The 12035-nt window shown below is 30.7% G+C and overlaps 1 pseudogene; it reads right to left on the bottom strand.

Annotated features, from left to right (window-relative positions):
- Positions 1-3629: 3629 nt before the first annotated feature.
- Positions 3630-6682, bottom strand: LOC105617332 (annotated as a pseudogene).
- Between the last annotated feature and the right edge of the window lie 5353 nt (positions 6683-12035).

Raw genomic sequence — 12035 nt, 5'->3', positions numbered from 1 at the left:
CACACGCACGCACGCACGCACGCACACGCACATAGAGTAACATCAGTTACAATTTTTGGATATAAATTATAAATCAATGATTTAGAAAAGATTGAATAACGTACAGCAATTACTTTTCTACGATAAAAATGACAGTCGATTATTAAATGATCACGAGCTATTAACATTAGTTTAACAACTATCGTCGTCTTCCAAATCGCAACGCCTAGTTTCATTATCGGAAAATTTCATTCGCGCAGCGCGTAACAATAACCTATTTACATTACAAATACGTTACACGTATAACGCGCATCATGATGAAATTCAAGCATGTGATACGCTTGATATCAGAGATTTAACCTTCTCATCCGTAACTCCGTTGCTTCCCTGCCGACGGAAAAGCAAAGTGAACACACGTTACGAGCGTATCCGATACGCCAAATAAAGTCGAGCTCTCCGATATCAGCGGTTCGGATTGTGTGAGGTAAAGAGAGACCGTTTCAATCACCGTTTTTCAAAAAAATTGAGCTTCGATTATTTCGTATATATCTGCAAAGTGATCTGCGATTTGCTAATTGCAAAAAGAATTGCAGGCAAAAGTGCAATATTTCTCGTGGAAGATGTCCTGATAAAACTTTGCGTATCGAGTAGATTTAGGATCCCTGGAATCATCTCGTATATAAAAAAGAGCAGTCTCATGTAGTAATCTGTCCCTTTGCTTTAGTAACAACTGTATCGATCTGTGCTGAACGTCGTTATGCGCACTCATATTATACGGGAGCACAACGCATTATAATAATATCCGGTTTGTGTTTCCTTCATATATAACTTAATCTAATTTATTGCTTTATATCATGATCCCATTGATGTTCATGCTAATTTTGATGAATTGGGTACCTAAGAGAAGGTGACGATTAACAATAATTATATTTAATAAAGCGAGATTATGAAATAGCAGATTTACTTAACGTTAAGTACACTCTAGTGCTCGATTTCAAGATACTTTAGAGCTTCAAAGAATCACTCATCGTTAACATATTAAATTATAATGGCAAAAACGAAAATTAATCTTGCGCTTCTAACTTTTTTCTAAATTGTAGGTATTTACAACTCAATTGTAGGTATTTACGCCTTAACTTATTAACGCTGTTCCAATTAGCAGCAACAAGGATCTTACAACACGGATTGGCAATCGCACAGTAAGAGGCCATAAGCAATATGTTTGGCATTCACGACTTATTGTATGGACAATAAGTTATTGGAGATATCCATTTGCTATCAAGGCACGGAAATGACTCGAATGGTTCTAAATTAAATAGATATAATAGAGTCTTTGTATATATTTTTCTCATGATGTAGTCACGTGAACTTGACATCATGCTTATAAATGCGTGACAATCTTGACAATTACAAATAGCATCTTCCGTTGACGTGTCATCTCGCACAACCAGCATAATCGACATGTGGGTGCGCAGCATTAGCTAAGCTATCAGTCTGATACGCAGATTAGCATCTCCAAGACAGATTATGTCGTATCTGATCTTATCAATCTGCTGAAATGTACTGTTATTTCCCCTTATTTGCACGTTCTCTTTATGCTAGTTTCGTTCCATTTTCGTTCCTTGGGATTTAATAATAAATGAAAGGACATGTCTAAAATTTTTCTTAATATACCTTTTTATCTTGAAGAAATAATAATTATTATCTCCATAGAATCAAGCGTTTTTAAAAGATATAAGATTTGATAGCTTTATATGGATAGATTATTTTCTATAATTTTAATATATCTAGAAATCTTTTCTTATTTCTTCATCGTTTTGATAGGGTTGATAATTTATAAACATAATATAGTAACCATCCGAAAGGGTAACATATATAGATAAGAATATATGTGGCAAGAGCGTGAATCGTTCATTAACATACTTTATTCTACGTCAGCGAAGGTTCAAAGAGAATACACGTAAAGAGACATGCAAAGACCTGGCACTGGTTCTCGTGATTCTTACTCAAACTACTGCGCTTGATGAACAACCATAATATCTAAGTTAAAATCATATACCTTGGACAGCGGGCACTAGAGGAATATCAATTATGCTAATAAGTCCTCATCTGATTGTCGCAATCTTCGATACAATTTCGAACGAGTCTAGCTGGAAAGATACCACGACATGTAAAATTAAACGACGAATAGTGATTCAGCGTGCACAATTGGGTTAGATATGTAAAATTATGTATAAAATTTCCATTTTTCTTTTAGAACGAACTGTTTTTGCATGCAATATGTAATAGCGTCTATGTAACTGGTAGAAGTGAGAATAAGGTCATTATTTCTATAAATGATGAAATGTGTTACGTTTACAAAAATTTTCTAACATTCAGTCCATGATTACTTAGCTCGTTAATAATTATTATTTGTTTATAATAGCGTAATAATTCAACCGGTTGTTGAAACCGAGGGTAAGGATTATAAGGTCGGAAATGTTGCAAAACGTGAAACCTTGATTACTCGCTCCAGGAAATTCAACGTTTCTATCTCAGCGCCAGACCATCCCTGTATACTGTATAGTCTCCACTAAGAGAACTTAATAGAAATTGTCGAAGCGTTAGGCAATGCGATTATCCGCGTTAGAAACCGAGATTGACATTGGAATTGGCGAAATTGACAGGGTCAATAACACAATGACTGATCGATCTTTTTCGAACGACCAATCCATTCGTCTATTGTTCAATGTCACTATTGTTCAATGAGAGGGCATAAAATTTCGGTCTTGTTCCTTTTACCCTTGCCACGCCACATCGTTTACCCTGCTTTGCACTTTCTTCATCTTTCTGCGGTGCCATCACAGTCGGTTCGTCCCGTTGCTGACTCGAGAGGTCGAGTGTGCGCGAGAATGTGATTGGATAAAAACATGTTGCGGCGTGCTGATGAGAGAGATTGGCCAACTTCGCTGCATTCGGTCAGCAGAAACTGAGCAAGTAGCTCCCACTCGTTTTGATGAAACGAGATCATGCGATTGCGGTAAAATTAGGAATGAATTCCAAAGGAGAATTCGTTTCGAAAATTATAAAGAAATGAGTAATTGATATTTTTACATCTAATCTTAAGAAAGAATCTATAGAAATTATTATTAGTTTTATATTTTATTTGTATATGAATATTAGCATCAAGATTCGCTTTGTTAGAAAAGAAGTTTCTTTTTCTTCTTTAATTTATCCTTGTCAGTCTAAATTTTACTTATAACTGTTCATATTTTTTTTAATGAATTTAAAGTGTGTCTTTTCTCCTATAAAAAATGTTTAATTCTCATAATTCACAACGCTTGTTATTAAAAATTAGAAAGATGCGAATTGAAATTAAAAGAAGATATTTATAGATGCGCAATAATTAATGTACAAATTATTAATAACATTTTTTAATACACAATATGTTTTTATCTACTGTAAAGAGATAAAATATTAACAATTTATAAGAATAATATTTCAACAACATATAAAAAATAAGTATTCACAGAATATAAAAATAAGTATTTAAGTAACAACACATTGGTTACGATCGAGTTTAGAAGGCGCGTTTATACATTATTCTCGTTAGTCACCTTTAATTTGTTCATTAATCATTTTATCGATAGTTGTTCATTATGATATTTTTTTCAACTTCGATGTTTATGATTACCATATGTGCCACCCAAATGATCATTTCCGCCGTAGTTATGAACTTCGGCATAAAACCCGCCAAGGATCAGCATGATATTTTATATTCCTGATATTGTCACCAGGCTCATGGATGTGATATTCGCCTTGAATATGTTTGCCATATGTATGATTCACATGATAAGCAAGATAATTATATATATATATATATATATATATATATATATATATATATATATATTGATTGAAATCAATAATATCTAGTAAAACTAGCTTTTATTATCCATTTATGACTATTTATTTTATAAAAATATAATATCTCCATTACTTTGAAAATGACAACTAAAAAATGTGATTTTCGATTATTATTAATGAATTATTATTATTAACGAATTAAATAAATCTATCAATCATAATTCATCAAAAGTGAATTGACTTAATTTTATTTAAAAAAGTCTCAAAGTTATCATTACTTAATAAGAGTAACTAACTAAAAATATCATCGCAATTTAAAAAGGGTAATTTTTAAAAATTATGAAATGAAAATGACAAAAATGACGTTTGGTCATGTTAAGAATATATTTTTGTCGATATTATTTGATTAGTCAATCATTTTCTATTAAGTTAAAAAATAATTTTTCTTCTTTTCTAGAAAATTTAATTTGTTGATGCTATTTTTGAAATAAGAAAAATGGTATTGTAAAATTATCCAAATGTTTTAAAATATATAAAATTGCAAAGAGAGGAAGAAACATTAAAAAATTTTTTTTAATTAATTTAAAATGTTTAAATAGTTTTTCCATGACAATAAGAAAGTGAAGACGTGCTTAGAAGGAAATAATGGTGCTATTTGTGATATTTATTGAAGTAATTAAGAAGTGCTACTCGCGTACATGCGGAGCTGAAATAAGAATGGTATTTGGACTGAATGAAGATATAATAGAAACTCGTGTATCTCTCCATATGTTCCAATTAAATTTGCGTTTACGCAGGCAGTTACACGTTTTCCAGGTACACCGTATCGGAATAGCTTTCCTGTAAGCTCCGTGCATTTCATTCGCCAGCTTTGCCAGAGAGCTTCCCAACGAATGCATAATAAACTTCTATGCTCTCTCTCGTATCAGTCACAATTAAATTTAACAGGTGCACACCGAATACCAACGAGCTTGACGGGACTCTCACGTTTTTACGGGAAGCACCAGAAAAGTGACGGATGTACCCACAATGGACCGTAACGCACTGGAGTAAGAAATAAACCTGGTCCTTCCAAGCTTCTAATTAAGAGCAGATATCCAATTACTTCGAGATTCTAATTAAGGGCGCAAGATCGAATTACATTTCACTACCTCGCAGACTCTGGATTAGTATTGTGATACATCTAGGGTTGCTATATGGATACTTTGTCAATATAAGAGACAGGTATGCTATAAACGAATTAGAAAAAAAAAGTTAATTTTTAATTAAAAATGAATTTTCAAATTGATATCTCAATAGTAATCTTTGATGATCAAATAATAGATACAGAGATTTTTATTTAATGTATCAGGCTCTGCAAAAAGTGATTCAAATTAGATTTATACTTAATAAAGATGATGTTATATATTACATATAAAAAATTCAATAAGATCAATATATTCATATTTAACAATTTTTAATTTAAATTTTCTCACATATCTTAATCATTTTTTTAAAATATGATTTAGATTTAGGTAAACTGCCAAATTTTTTGTATTACTTACAAATACAATACAAAAAATTTATAATTTTTCATAATTTTTTCATTTTATTAAAAAATACATGTAACATTCTGAAGAAGAAGCTGTTATTCTCGTTCAGCGTACCGAGATTACGCGTGATAACGATATTAATATAATATAAAAGTTGTTAAACGCTAAAACCTTAGAGAATATCGAGAATATTATATATACACTCACCATCACAGTGTTCCTTCTGTCCGTAATGATCTTTAGTGTGATGATCGTCTACGCCATAGGAATATTTATACTTTGGATGAGCCTTGTAGGCTGATAGGTCCGTGTTTATCTTCCCAGGTTATCTCCTCGTGACGACCCGCCACTAACTCGACAAAATCATGATACGAATACGCGTGATCATGATACCGTGTCCATTGCGATCTATATCCGCGGTCTGTCCCCCGCCATTGTCTTTCTCTATTGATTGATTTTAGAAAATTATTATATTCACAGATCTTTTTGAATAATCAATGGAATCGTTGTAATTTTAACAAAATTAAGCCTAATTCAAATTACCGTAATTTATTAACATGTGAGAGTATCGAGATGAACATGTGCGGATCGATAAACCTTTCATCAATACGCGTAATTACCTTCTCGAGTGACCGATTCCATGAATTAAGCGAGAGAGACACTCACCCACCGCATTTTCCTCGTACATCCTGGGGAAGCTCTTAACAACGACAGCGACGAAGACGACGCAGACAATCAATTCCTGCAAAGCGAGGAGGGACATTCGAGCGTCGTGTAAGTGGCCGACAACGCCGCCCGTGAAGTACTGTTCGGTGTTAAAGGTAAATTGGTGGCCGCGAATAATTGGAAAAGTTAATCTCTTAAATTTAATCGAAAAAGAGAGAAGAGGAAAGAGAGGGAAAGCGAGAGGGTGAAAGAGAGAGAAAGGAAATCGAAACGCAGGAAGCAAAATTCATTTTCATTGCACCGATGATGCGGTATGTGTGGTGGTGGTGTAGTAGAAAATTACCGAAAAAAAAGACTTGCTATTATTCTTTCGTTTCCGATATGTGTGCCAGAACGGACTCACTGAGACGCTTTTACCGCCCACATAAAGACCTCCGAAACACTCCGCGCTCGCTAGTTTACGATCACGACTGCGTGATACTTTGTTCAGCGCGGCCTGGACTCCGGCGATTTGTTTTATGGAGGCTACGGCATTGCGCCCTACGGGTCGATGAAATCGGCGAAATTTGAAATTGGATCGATCATCCGAAGTTTGAGGTCGAAATCGCGTCTTTGCCTGCGGCCAGGTAAAGTGCTGAGCTTTTCATGTTATTCTTCATGTTATATGTTGTAGTTCTTTGCTCGAGCGGATCATGAAAAGTTAATATCCGTCCACTTCCCGTAAATTGGATATCAAAGCGAAAGAAGACAGAGAAAACGAGAGAGAGGGGGATTTGGATCTCTTCGCGATAAATGCACCGCTCAGGAAATTCCTAGCTTCACTTGAAATAAGTAGTTTTATTAAAATCTTTTGTAGTAGGAATATCTTTTTTTTCAATATTCTGTTACATTTATATAATATTGCTTTAAATTGTAGTATATTAATTTTCAATTGATCTCTTGCTTTTACTTTAATACGATTAATATTCTTTCCAATATTCAATCCGTAAAATAAAAAAGAAAGAACTATTATACTATTATACTACGCTATGCGTAAGCTGGGGCGAAAGATCGATAAGTCTTCGTTATAAAACTTTATTATAACGTTTTATGAAGATGGATAGTATGCAGTCTTTTCTCACTTAAAAGGCTATTGTATAACGATACCTTCTTAAGTTCCTATTGGACGGTATATTTCAATCTCAAAAGAAATTATTGCGGTGCAAAAACAAAGACATTGATAACTTTAATTAACAATATCTTGTTGTCTTAATTATAGTAAAGTACTTTGTGACTTGATTTGAAAACAATGCAACAGTGTTGTTGACGTAAAATTTTCTAAAATCTACTTACATTATTCAAAATTAATAATTGCTCAATTAACATTAATGTTTTATATTTCTTACAATTTTAATTATAATGTAGCATTATAAAAGTAAGTAAATCTCTAGTAATCGAACATTTACCTACATCCGAACATTTATGCAAACCTTTATTTGTTTATACTATTAATTTCAAATATAATATCATAATTTAATTGTAATCTTCAAATATAACTAAATTATATTGTAATAAAAATATTATAATAAAAAAGCATTTGAAATTAATAATAATAAATTTTGTGTAAATATCCGAATAGATACATGTCACTGGGACGTTTATCTTACTATTTGCAAAATTTTAATATAATTATCATTTAAATATAATAATTTAAATATAATAATTTATAATGCAATCAAGATTTTAATACATTCCAACATTCGTAACGGCAAAATATTGTATTTTCGTTTTAATCGTTATATAATCGTTATATAGTAGTCGCGCATTATGTGTGAACTAAAAATTACTCCTCGCCCGGCGCAACTCGCTCGCATTGTAACGCTTTCCACGCTAATACTTTCCGGGATGCGCAATTATTCCGACGTCAGTGGCGTAACGCGCTCACAAAAGATGCAACATCTTCCACAATTTTGTTCGCAAGAATACGTAATTATAAGCGACGTATGCATGCCTTCGTCCGACCTGTTACAACACGAATTTCCGTTCTAGCAAAGCGCCCCAGTAATATTCCCTACTGCATTGCCTACGGTCCCGCGACGTATCAATTTACAATGCCGCGCTATCGACTTTTATAAAGGCCCTGTTTCTTCTTTAACGAAAAACCGTCAATGGACTACTTCCGGGCCGAAAGGAACGGAATCGTTTTATAGCGGCGGCTACCCCCCGGACAGGCAAAAACGATCTCTTTTAACCATTAATTCGTTTGTCGTACCCTGCGGTTGGTCTCCGATACCGCACAGTAAGAGGTGTGACCAGTCGGGTCATAGAAATGATAATAATTCTTTGAAACAACGCCATGGTACAACCCCAATGTTCGTCATTGCCAGACACAAATTAGCGTCGCGATTTTACGACCGGAAAGCAATGGTTCGAAAATAATAAATGTATAATGTGATACTAATTTTTACGTTCTGTTTCTACTTGATCTATTAGCTTTCCATGAACACTTAAAGATAAATAGGAGATTTAGATATAAATTTTTATAAGTATGTTTTTTAAAATCTTTCATTTTTCATGAAACATGAAAAAATAATGAATACATTTAAGACAATTCGTTCTTAAAAATCGTGATTTAAAATGACTGAATACAAAATTACAATTACAAAATCTTTAGTTGTTAAATAATTCTTTAAATACAGTTGGATAACAGTATTACATTAACATTAAATTAACATTAAATGAGAGTTTGGTTTCCTTCTCTCTTCTTTTTTCTCCTTCACTTTCCGTCTAACGTGTATGACATTGATGGAATGTAAACAATGAGATTATATGTCAAACACTTCCTTTACTGTCATAATTAACAACAATATCTTTTATGAAGGCGATGGGTTTCGGATATAATTATTCAGGAGTTTGTCGATAATTTTTGATTGAAATGGCTAATTATTTTCTCTTTCGCACTTTGAGAAATATTATCCGTGACAAAGGATAAATTTTGAAAGGCAGTAATGAGAAGTGAAATTTATTTTTGAAATATTATTGATATAATGTAAATTAATTAAAATATAAATGTGCGTTTAATTAATGTAATAATATGTAGATACTAATATTAATTAATTTTTAATGTTAATTACATATTAATTTTATTCAATTTTTGATATTAATTTATTATTAATTAAAAACTGAAAAAAGATCCTAGAATTACAAAAGAATTGTACTTAATTTATATTCGAGTTATCGCTATTATTATATTTATTCTATTATTATATTTACTATTATTATATTTATTCTACTAAACTTACGTGTATGATTCCAATTTTAAATTAACAATGAAATTAACAGTGAAAATTATTTCCTCCATTTACACTCTGAGTCTTTCTGACACAAATAAAATTTTACTTTCAAATTTTTTCGTAATAAAGAGGAGAGAAGATAATACAATTTTTTTTTCATTATTTTTGAGTTATACATTTTTAAATGATTTTCTATGTTTTTCTCATTTTTGTTCAAATTTTTATGTATTGTTATATAAAAATTTTAATATTTGTGTTAAAAATATTTGGTAATGTAATGCATTACCATTACTTGAGAAATAATCTTGAATTTTCCTATCTTTTTAAGTTTAGAATAATAAAAAATTTGGACTGGATAAAAAAATCTAGATTGCAAACAAAGGGAATAAAAATGATTAAAAATATGACTGAAACGAAGAGTTAAATATAAAGAATACATTAATATTTCTATTATATATAATTGTAGGAATATACGTTAATTATTATATTATATATATATTTACCTAAAAAAGAATGTATACCTATTTAATTGTAATAGTGAGTTCCGTTTATTTTTCGGTATTTTCTGAAACATGCAGCAGTGGCCTCCTTGTGAAATTACTGCTCGCTACGGCAATTGCCGAAATAGTCAATTAACATTTTTCATCCGTGTTGCTGTAAAAGTAGCGCAATCGCAGCCACAGCGGATTAGAGATTTTTGCTCGTTCTCTCATTGGGAGTCTCTCACGGAGAAAGCGCGCGCGGATTTTTTGATTACTTGGCTCGTTCTTATACGCACTGCGTAATTTTCCAGTGACATCATTCCGCTTGAAACTGTAAAACTCAGAGGCGTGTAAAACTCAGTCAAATCAGTTAATTTACAGCGTGATAGTCGCTACAGCAAGAATAACATGCAATATTACTTACATCCAATGAATATGCATTATGCGCCACGCATTAATCTTACTTCAAGATTTTATTATTCGTATTGCATATTACACAGCATACAAATTAATTATTCACTATGGAAACTACCGTTAACGACGTACAAAATAATATGTAGTTCATAATTATACTATCAGATGTATATTGCGGACTGAATAATTACGACCAAGAAGCAGATTATCGAATTGGAAAGCAGAACTGAATCTACAAAATATTGCGTGGATTATACGCAAGTGTTTAATGTTTAATGAGAAAGAGAATTTCAAATTAACGGATAGACATTTTCGTATTATTATACTCAAATAGTACCAAAATATTTTCGTGTGAGATGTACTCCTGTATAACTGAAAATATTTAATTGTTTGGAGAAACTATTTATACTTATTTGAATGTAAGTATAAATTTGCAAGGAGAGAGATATTTTTTTATGCAAAATTAGATCATTAGTTTGTTTGGATTTTGTTAGTATTTTATTTGGAAATTACAGGTAATTGCTATTTAATGAAATGAACATAATTTTGAGTAACAGCTCTCGCGTTTGTTGGTTGTATAATTGTATTTATTAAAAGTGATAAATTTTAAACTAAAATTACATATTAAAATTATTTATGTATTAAAAGCAGGTAAGTCATTTTTTTAACTAAATTAAGTTAAAGTTAATGACTTATAAAATTAATTTAAAATATTTAAGTTAAATATTTAAATTAAGTTAAAAATTAAATGAACAAAAAGCTAAATTAGTTACAGTTATATTAAGATTGAATTAATTAATTCAAATATTGAATTAATTAATTCAAATTAAATAAAAAATTAATTTTGAAAAACATTATTTTTATTAAATCAGAATATCCGAATTTTTCTTAAAATCAGATTATTTTAAATAACAAAACAATTATAATATGGAGATAAATTTAATATTTTATTTTTAAATTATGTAAAATAACAAAGATATTTCTTGTGTAATAAAAACTGTTTTTTTAATATTTGTATATGGATATTTTCATATTTTGATATTTTTATATTATAAAAGAAAAATAAAATGTAATTTTTAAAAGTGTAAGGAATCTTGTACTTCTCATTGTACTGGCCATGCTTGCACATCTTTGAAAATTATACATAAATAAAAATTTTCTATTCTTTCTTTGTTAACGAAACAAGAATAACATGACGCAATTGTACTGATAGCATTTCCTAAATACAGATCCCATGTTTAACTTTAACTGAGAATCTATCACACAATCATTGAGCTTTTTTCTAAATTAATTCTTTAACGTTCAAGATCTTATAGAAAATAATATTGGCATTTAGAGAGATAAAAAGAAGAAGATTAATAAATTAAAAAATTAAAAATAAAACAAAGGCTATGAGCCAAGCTAAATTTTAATGCTGGATTAATTAGTTTATTAAAATGGGTGATTATCATTCTTAATGTTGAAATTAATACAATTTGAAAAACAATAACTTGCTAATACATATGATTTTTCAAATGAGTCGTTGATTTCAAATTGTATTAATTTCAACATTGAGAATGACTCAATAGAGATCGAAATGTTTGTTTTAATAAACTTATGTTTTTGTAGTTAATCCAGCAAGATCTAGCTTGACTTATAGCTCTTGTTTTATTTTTAATTTTATAAATTATTCGAGTCTATTTTTACCAACAAATTAAAGTCTGAGAGAGAGAGAGAGAGAGAGAGAGAGAGAGAGAGAGAGAGAGAAAGAGACTAAATTAAGTTAAAAACAAATACCGTTTAAACTTAAATTAATTTAAAGTTTTAATTAATTTTTTTAAATTTTTAATTACTTATTGTATTAG

This window comes from Atta cephalotes, assembly GCF_000143395.1.
Source record: "Atta cephalotes unplaced genomic scaffold scaffold00012, whole genome shotgun sequence".
Lineage (NCBI taxonomy): Eukaryota > Metazoa > Arthropoda > Insecta > Hymenoptera > Formicidae > Atta > Atta cephalotes.
The sequence above is the reverse complement of the archived record's forward strand: the minus strand, read 5'-3'. Positions and strand labels throughout refer to the sequence as shown.